Raw genomic sequence first — 10,185 nt, 5'->3', positions numbered from 1 at the left:
CGCACATGGTGGGCTTCCCTTGGGCTCTGCTATCAAGGACTACTGGCTGAGGCGATGGATTTGGGCCAGGTGAAGGTTCCCACTGTCCGTGAACCCTCTCCCCAGTCCCATTTCACCTCTGATCTCCCAAGGACAGGGGATTTATTGGAACAGTGCCTCCACACCAGACAGATGTCTGAAACTCCAGGACAGGAGAAGGGAATGGTGTGGTCCTTGAACAGTCTAAAGAACCCATTAGAAAATACTTCTGTGGCTGTCTTTGCTTTCAATCAAGATTGCCAGAAATGTCATAGGTTTAAATGAGTGGATATGTCTGGAACCCAAACATGTCCACCCTTGGGCGCCATTTTTCTTCCCTGGCCCAAGCACGCTACCCCTTGGAGAGCAACAGGGTTGTAACCCAAACACAGATCTCCACAGATCCTTGAGGAAATAAGATTAAAACACTGTTCCTGGATCCCATTGGGCATAAGGGCCTGGTCATCACAGTTTACTCAGATTCCCAAGACTTAGGATTAAATAAAGACCTCTAGGAGCAGAGAGGCAAAACCATACATATTGGTTCCTGTCATATTGATGAATATTAAACTTATTTGATGAAAGACAGGATTCCTGTCTGGGACCAAAACCAGATTCATTTCTCTAGGAAGGTATCTCATATGAAATACATGATGGACTTCCTTGGCAAAGGTCAGACCCCAAATCCCATGCTGTGGTGACCTCCGCTTCAGAGAAGGCCCAGTGCATATACATGCTGATAAACACTGATGTTCGAGTAAGTGTATCCATGTTAGATTTTTATAGCACTTTCTTTTTAAGATTCCCTGTGTATGGCTTAATGTGGTAATCAGGATTATTTCATTTATCTAGCACGTCACAGTGTCTTCCTATACCCATGGTAAAAATAAGATCATTCTACTTAAAATAAATGAAAAGTATATGTCAAAGTTAGAGATGAAACAGTTGCCTGAGTCCACACTGGAGAAAATCAATTCGCAAATCTTGCAGCGAGGTTCTGTGCCTCTCCTGCCTTGCAAAGGCGCCCGGCTGTTTTCTGCTGGTTTGTTGGGTTTTGTTTTTAAGATGCCCTGCATTTATTACAGGAGCTAGAGAACCGAGAGCTGAAAGCCAATACTAATGTTTTAATTCCATCAAGTATGTTTCAATTCCTATTTTGCATTTTGCATTAGGCACCCGGACTCAGTCAATACTTCACAGCACCGTGGTTTGCAGCCGGGCACAGGGGCTTCACCTAAGCTGACAAATGATTATGCTTCACAACGTGAGGATAAACGGGGCCTAGAGTCAGGAGCCTGCTCATTGCTCTTTCCTGCTACAGAGAACAAATACATTGTCTAGTCACAATATGTTTATATAAAGAGACCACCGTGTAAGTTGCTTCTTCATGTGACTTCCTTTTGAGGAAGCCACCTTTCTTCCTCCAAAATTATTAATCTCCAAAAATAACATAACCCTCCATGGGAGAGCGAGATGTTCTACCCCAGTGTGACAGCCCAGGAAATGGAGACATAGGTGGTCAGTGTCCTGCCACCTCTGTGAGTCCTCACTCCAGTCCGAGGAGTTAGTCATCTCTCTTTTTTCTCAGCTGAAGAATGACACTGTGGGCAGCTTTCTTGATTCTGAAAGATAAAGATGCTACAACTTAAAAAAAATAAAATAAAATAAGTATACGTCTGCTCCAAGCTCAAATTGCTATTTTTGGTCCCCTCCTTAAACCAGGAAATGTTCGGTATCTTAGCCTCTATTTTCTTCTGCATTTATAAATCCAAATATTTTAACTAGGAAAAAGAGGTAGGAACAAATTCTTGACACAAAGGGTCATCGTTAAAGGCCCTCTAAATTCAAAGTAATATAACTTTAAAAAAAATTACACAAGTAAACACAATAAAAACTATACACAATACACAAATAAAAAGTGTGGGGATGGGGGTGTGTGTGTGCACGGGGGCGTGCATGAAACAGATGGGCTTCTCGAATTCTCTTTATTCTAATAAGACTTATGAAATAAAATCAGAATAGACGCTTTATCTCTAAAAAGCAGTTTTTTGATAAACCTCAAAATCAGTCCTCATGTTCCTACTTGCGTCACACAGTATCAGACCAGACCTTGCTAATTTCTCTGGAGGAGTCAATGATTCAACTCCAGGGCTGACAGTTGTGTAAGTAGAATCTTTCTGAAAATCGGCCCCTCAATTGCAGTCACAGGAGTAAACTGATTTACTTGTTCTAAGAACAGTGGAGCAATATCTGTAGCTCAGAGGTGAGAAGCGATGGAAAGCAAAATACCCTAAGATGGGCTAAATGTCCCCAGACCCAAACCTTAAGGCCTTTCTCTCCCGGCAGGTACATGACCCCATTCTCGCCCCACTTAGCAAATTACGTATAAACGAATTACCTTCCTGGGCTGGTTCCCTCTGAATTACTCCTTGGCTTCTGAGTGGTTTTCCATCAGGACGAACCTTTCCTCTCCCTTATGCACCAGCAAACATACTGATACAATTTAAAGGTCATGTTCTTTTCAAACTGACAGAGCCCTCCAAAGTTTTGACGAGAGGCCTCCGAACCTCACACCCTACAGGCGGAAAGGAATTAAGTAAAGCATCACTTGCTGGAGGCTCAATCATGTGAACTGATTAGAAAACGCATCCGTGGAGAGGGGGGCTCCTAGAGGTGACGGGCAGCTCATCCCGAAAGGAGATGTCACACCATGAGGCAGAGTCCCCGCCACTGGGGGTACCCCAGGAGGGTCAGTGAAGACATAATTACTTTCCCACAAGAAGCCTCTTCTTTTCCCAGTCCCCTGTGGATGCCACTTCATTAGCCTCGCCTTTTTTATTTGAAGATAGTCCACCTTTCCCCCCACACCCCAAGACTGAATTAATACTGTCATTTCTTAGGCTTAGAAGGACTTTTACTTGGTAACTACAGAAGCACAGAGAGGATGGATTCTGCATAAATGTGCATTGTATGTAGACATTGACATGTTTATTTACAGGTGTATTACCAGGAGGATAGACAGTTCATGGTGTCTTTGTCTTTCTTTCTTTCTTGCTTGCTTGCTTGCTTGCTTTCTTTCTTTCTTTCTTTTTTCTATTTTTTTTTCTATCTTTGGGACAAAAAGAGAATGATTGAAATGGCACCACATTGTTGACGGCATGAGCAGATGCTGCCCTCTGGGAATCCAACCATGGCATTGGACATTCTTCTGATATCATCATCATCATTATTATTATTAGTTGACATTTTTGCTTTGATTACTTTGTTCACCTAAAAACTGCCAAGGTTCACCTGAGATGTGACACTTGCTTGAAGGTCCAAGAAGCACCAGATGCTCTGTCTTAAATTGTGTACATGCAATGACATTACCTGTCACAGAAGAGGGAACCTTGATGAAAACCACAGACAGAAATGCAATGGGTGGCTCACACGCGCCCTAACCCTGCTGCAGAGTTCCAGGCAAGGCCCTTTGTCTTGGGCCCTCCTTCCCGCCTGGCTTCTCCTGATTGATCTGAGCATCCCTCCTCAAGAGAAGTCCCCTGTGTCTCCAGGATTTATCTTTAGGGGGGAAAAATGATGCTATCTCAAAACACTTATGCACCAAGAACTGAAATAATTTAGCCCATGGAAAATAAAATAAAATAGAATCCTTGTTTTGTCATGATTTCACGTGCATCCTTAAAGTCAGCCCAGGGTTTTAAATTTTTACTGGAGTGACTTTGCTTTGAAACTTCCCTCCTGCTTTAATTGACGGGTGCACACAAGACCACAGCCTTGGTTGACCCTGTCATGGAAAGCAGGGGCTGTGATCCTGGAATTCAGTCATCAAGAAGGTTTTTTGGCATTGTTCTGTCGACTTCGCCTCTCCCTGAATCACACCAGTTGTCTTTCCAAAAGGAAGTGCCCCTTTCCTTCCCTCTGCAACAGACACAAGCTGCTCTCACCCACTTCCTCCAGCCATCCACACCTCTGTTTTCAGACCAGCCCTCATGACTCCGGTTAGAGGTGCGCGGCAGTTCCTGCCAGTCCTTCCTCCCAGCCTCCTTCCTACAGATGCCACCAGGAGTGTCATGTCTCTAAGGTCTGTGTGTCCTGTGCATACAGGTCCGACCTGCGGGACACAGATAGGACTTTGTAGAGCAGGTGGTCCTTAAGTTCAAAATCTGAATGAAGGCATGTACAGCAGCACGGTCATGGGAAACTCGTTCAGAAACCATAAAAAATCCACAGATGTTCTCGTGGAGACTCTACACTTCATGTTGTTAAAACTTGACCATCAGAACATTTCCTACCACACCTTTGCATGGTCTTATTGTGTGAGTGGACGAGTGGGGGCGAGGCATTCAATTAAATGTGGATCGAATAATCAATCACCATTGACTGGGCACCTTTTGTTGCCCAGCACTCTAGCCATTGGCTGGAAATGCTAAAATAAGATGCTGTCCCGCTCTCAAGGAGTTCTCTGTGTGACCAATAGAGAGCCACCTACACAAACCAGGAATTGAGTGCTCCTCCTGGAGCTGCCACAGGTTAATAGAAATTGACAAGGACCCCGTGAGAATCTCGAGCAAAAGCAGCAAAGATTTGGGCCCCTCTATTTGAGCTGGGTCTCTTTTTTAAGTGACTGCTGCACTGAGTCACTAATTCAGTAGAACGCTGTGACAAATGCTAGGACCAACGCAATCCAGACCTAGACCTCTATCTGCTTTCCTCCTAGAAAGAGGAGTTTCACCTTAAAGCAGGAGGGAAGGTGTTTCACACAAGTGGGTTCTTTGCAAACTTGCTAAATCAGTCTTCCTCCATTTCTGGAGGAAGAAATCTGCACGGCTGCTCACAAATGCCAGAAAGGGAAAGAATCCAAGACCTTGAAATAGCTGAGGCTCTTTCCTTCATTTAAAACTTTTGTTCCTGGAAGAAGTTGAAGGATGTTTTATAAATGCTTTAAATGCATCGTTCAAAGGCAAAGCTCCTTCCTTCTCTGGGGAGGTGACCCTTCTGTTCTCTCTGCTGATGTCAGGCCTGAGCTGTGACCTACAGGGACAGCAGGGCTGGTGACGTCTTTTTACCCCCACACCCAGGAAAGGGCGCTCTGTCAACTGGGGGAAGAAGAACAGGGCTCTGTTTGCTTGAGGGGCCTAAGGAAGACAAACCCAGACCACAGAGTTTCTATGTTTTAAACCTTTCACTGCACTTTTCCTTATTGTCCACACCTGTCTTTTAAAATACTTGTCATGCAACTTTTATCTAGCTGCTTTCACGACAGGCAAACCCACTGTGCAACAGCCGAATCTGAACTAAGCATTTGAGGAAAAACGTCCTCAGTTGTGTCAACGGAGAAATGATGAAATGAACACCAGATCATTTGAGTACAGCCCATCCGTCTGACCGACACTGACAGCCCCATCTCTTGAACGCTTAAGGTGTACAAGACCTGTTTAAGCCAAGAGGAAAGAACTCACAGGGGTAGACCTGGCCTTGAAAGGGGTTTCGTTGAGTGGGGCTACGCTGGGGATGTGTCTGTACCTTGGACAACGCTTGGCTGTGGCTCCGACACCCAGCATGTTTCCTGTGACCAAGCAAAGTGCTGGGGGCTGTTTATTTCACCTGCATGCAGACAGCCTGCCCGGGCACCACCCCAGAAGGATGAGCACACCCTGAGACCATCCATGTCTAGAGGCCAATGGGAGAGGGTCATCAGAAACCCACTGTTCTGGTGCTTCAGGATAAATCTTGCCTATTTCTTCAAAGATAGAGCATCATTGAACTGGATGATATTTTCCTCTCCTTTGCAAAAGCAATAAAAGCTGCCGGTCTGGGCTGTGTATCCTGCCTGTGCTGCTAACAAGACACATTCCTTTTTGTTCATGGCGAGTCATGTAAGTTTCTGTCTTATGTCACAATTTCTGACAAGTGCTCGAGCACGAAAACAGTATCTTGGCACCAAGAAAATGACCATCACTGAAAAAGATGAAACTCCCAAGGACACCAAAAGGGTAAGATTTCATGGGAGATATGCAATGGGAAAGCCAGCCCCTCCCATGTCCAGAAGACCATCCCTACCAATCATGTCAGGATCATTCTGCTCCTATCAAACTTCAGGGCAGCCACTGCTGCAAAACTTCCCTGATTCAAACCAACCGCTTGGCCCAGAGTTGATGTTTAACACTTCCACACATCTCGTGGTTAGCTTATTGGGAAAGCTTGACTTGGTACAACCCTGTTCTTTTTTCCACTTTTTATAATTATTCTAATTCCTTGTTTTTCTTCTAGGTTCCTTAGAAGACTGATTTCTCAGCCTTACAGGCATGGTGGCTCATGCCTGTAATCCCAGCACTTTGGGAGGCTGAGATGGATAGATCTTCTGAGGTCAGGAGTTCGAGACCCACCTGGCCAACATGGTGAAATCCTGTCTCTACTACAAATACAAAAAATTAGCCAGGTGCACTGGCATGCTCCCGTCATCCCAGCTACTCAGGAGGCTGAGGCAGGAGAATCACTTGAGCCCGAGAGGTGGAGGTTGCACTGAGCCAAGATCGCACCATTGCACCCCAGCCTGGCCAACAAGAGCAAAACTCCATCTCAAAAAAAAAGAAAAGAAAACTGATTTCTCAGTTGAGGGTATCTCTTCTCTCTGTTTGTAGCACAAAAGAATTAGGCCTCTGAAGGACATTGCAGAGAGAATATTGCGATGGGAAAGATACAACTTTGAATTTCATTACGTCACAAAATTCCTTCTCAAAAATATAACACCAGTTAGTTTAATAAAACATGGCATCTATGGACACACATATCACGCAGAGGTGCAATAAGAAACAATCATATTAACTGAACACCATGGCTTATTTATGTATTAAAGTATATTATGTACACCTGCACCCAAGGCCTCTCCAACTCATCGCCAGATGGAAATGGGGAACATGGGGCCAGCCTTCGTCCTACGCTGGGAAGTTCTTTTCCCTGAGGGAATGAGTCCCTCCTGCCTACCTGCTCACATTCCAGGACTCCTGCCAGCTTACACACACCCATCTGGATGCAGTGACATCATGAAATGCAGGCTGGGGTATAGCTGAGCCCTCCCTGCTCTGTTCCTGGCCTTTGAATGTTAGAGGGTGCTGGGAACTTGCCAGTCTAAAATCTATGATGATTTTATCATAGTCACTAGAAGGATCCAAGAGGAAGTGAAAGCTGAACGTGTAAGGAGAGCACAAGCAAAATTCTCACTCCAACACCTGACCCGAAAAGCCTTTGGGTTTTGAGGGGTGAGCATGAGGAGGCTGCTGGGTTCACCTAAGACCCTCTCCATTCACCATCACACCCCTCAGTCTCCCTGACGGAGCTGTTTCTGAGTCTTACAAGGCGAATATTAATTTGGAAGTCAAGGTCCTATTTGCAAAAGAACAGACAGACATTCTGAGACAAAGTTCAGACTTAATATACTGAGTCTTGGTGGTGTTATCTGTTGACAGGATACGCTGTCTTTAATATCTCTGCTTAAAATATTACCAACAGGCCGGGCGTGGAGGCGTGGAGCTTGAGACCAGCCTGAGCAACATGGAGAAACCCTACCTTTACCATAAATACAAAAAAAAAATGGATGGGCACAGTGGCATGCGCCTGTAGTCCCAGCTAGTCGGGAGGCTGAGATGGGAGGATCGCTTAAGCCTGAGAAGTTGAGATTACAGTGAGCCGAGATTGTGCCAAAGCAGTCCAGCCTGAGTGACAGAGTGAGACCCTATCTCAAATACATATATATGTGTGTGTGTATATATATACATAGTCCAACAACTTAAACAAATAAGACCTAGTATTTGTTAGCACAACAGGGTGACAATAGTAAAAAATAATTTAATTATTTGTTTAAAAATAACTAAGAGTATAATCTAATTGTCTGAAACACAAAGGATAAATACTTGAGGGGATAGATACCATATTTACCTGAATGTATTACACATGGTATGCCTGTATCAAAATATTTCATGTACCCCATAAATATATACACCTACCATGCATCCACAAAAATTAAAAATTGAAAAAATTTAAAAAAAATTACCAACAACTGCTAAAGTTCACATCAGGTCATATATTCTGCTCTGGCTGAGCTACACCCAAGATAGATAAAACTTCAAGTCTTCAGAGATTCAGGAAGTGCAGGCAGCTTTGTGAAGAGGCAGGGCCGTGTCACCCAACCATGCCTACTAATCAAGAGCCCTGGCTCCCACCAGCCCATCCTCCCTGTTCCACTGCAACACCTAACTCAGGACACATGGCCCACTAAACCAGGCAGAACCTAAGTACGCATCTGCACCCAGGCCTCTCCCACCAGATGAACACAGGGCACACGGAGCTGGTCTTCACCCTACACTGGGAAGTTCTTTCCCTTGGGGGATGTGTCCCTCCTGCCTTCCTGCTCACATCCCTGGACCCCTGCCAGTTTACACACACCCAGCTGGATGCAGTGACGACGGAAAATTCAGGCTGGGCTGCAGCAGAGCCCTCCCTACTCTGTTCCTGCAGGGGAACATGGCATAGACCCCCACAATGAGCAGAGCCAGCTTCTAACCCTGCCACAGACTCCAAGCCTTTTATAAAATCGAAATGAGGCTCTGTTAAATAAGGGAAGCAAGGAAGGGGATTCCAGCTCTTCCTTTCCCAGAGGGCTGAAGCCGATGGCCTCGATGACAGCCTAGACAGTCAGCTGGCTTTCCCCGGAGGGAGAGGGAAGCAAACCTGCCTGAATGATTCTTCCCAGGAAAGGGAGAGAGTAGGACACACTTGGGGAAAGAACATTCCTGCAGTGCTGCAAACATCAGGGAGAGGCAAGGAGACAGGCGTATGTATGTCTGTGTCTTTCAGCTAGGCAGCTCAATCTCAGGTTATTTTATTTGACAAATAAAACTAAACTGCATATTTATGGACTAATGATGTGAGATATTGCTCTTTTATTCATATCTACTGCTGTTTAAAGACCAACTGTAAATAATCCCGGGACTTTTTGCAAGTTGGTGTGATTTAGGTAGGCAGCCCAGAGCACAGCCTTGCAGCCCCATTGACAACAGTGGCACTGCCTCAAGGTCAAGGTCAAGGTCAGGACGTCACCTCCTTTAGCAAAGTCAGCTACTCATTGGGAGCATTTCCTCTCAAAAGTCACAGATTCACGCGTCCTTTCAGCAATACTCATGCTGGGCTCTGTGCTGGGCTGGGGGTTTCAGAGCCAGCTGGAGGGGGATGCTGGACGCTGGTCCTGATGGTTAAACACCATGAGGCATCAGTGTTGGGGGCAGAGACGACGGGGTGTGATGACCCTACCCCCAGAACGGGGATAACTCCCCACTCCCCTGCCCCTCGCCATGGGCCAGTGAGAAGCCATCACGCTGAAGGGCAGTTTGTTGGTTGAAGGCATACAGTGGCAACCATAACGTGTTCTCTGTCATTTGATTTAACCACTCCTGTCATCAAAAATAGGACAAGGAGAAGGAAGCCAGGTCACCTTGTCTTTGGAGGAAAGAAAGAGCTCTGGGAAATAGTAAGACAGGTTACAGGGAGGGTCCCCATGGGCCCATGCACCTTGCACAGAGGACAGTGGGCTGGTGGGTGGGAGTGGACGGAGGAGAAGGCTGACCCTCGAGAGGCAAGGCAGGTACTAGGAGGGCACAGTGTTCTCAGACTTCAAGGGTTGCTAAAGGTGCTGCCTCCCAGCTCTCTGCAGGCCTGGGTGATCAGAGCAGGCTGTGTGCTCAGAACAGGTAGGGCCAGCAAAATAAATGCTGCATGGTAGACCCCAGTGCCGCCTCTCTAGGGGCTGGAGCTGACACTGGGGGGTCCTTGCTGAGGACAAGCTCAGTTGGGGGGAAATCCCAGCCAGGCAACCACCTGGTAAATAGGAATAGCCCTTATATCGGCTTAAGGAAGACACAGATGCGCATCATTCAGATGGACTCTCTACCCTGCTGAAATCCCACCAAGGCTAAGGGCCTGCTCAGGGAGTCAGGCATGTGTCAGTGCGGACAGAGGGCTTCATACAGCATTAATCTGTAAGAAGCTGCCTTCACGGCAGCTCCTGCTCAAGCATTAATTCATTTTTACTTCCCGTGGTGATAAAGACACCCCTCACCATTGGCTCTTCTAATGACAGATGTGGTCCCACAGCCCTGTTGTGGTCCTCAAAGA

Source organism: Theropithecus gelada, chromosome 19, assembly GCF_003255815.1.
Source record: "Theropithecus gelada isolate Dixy chromosome 19, Tgel_1.0, whole genome shotgun sequence".
Lineage (NCBI taxonomy): Eukaryota > Metazoa > Chordata > Mammalia > Primates > Cercopithecidae > Theropithecus > Theropithecus gelada.
This window is presented reverse-complemented; position numbering follows the sequence as displayed.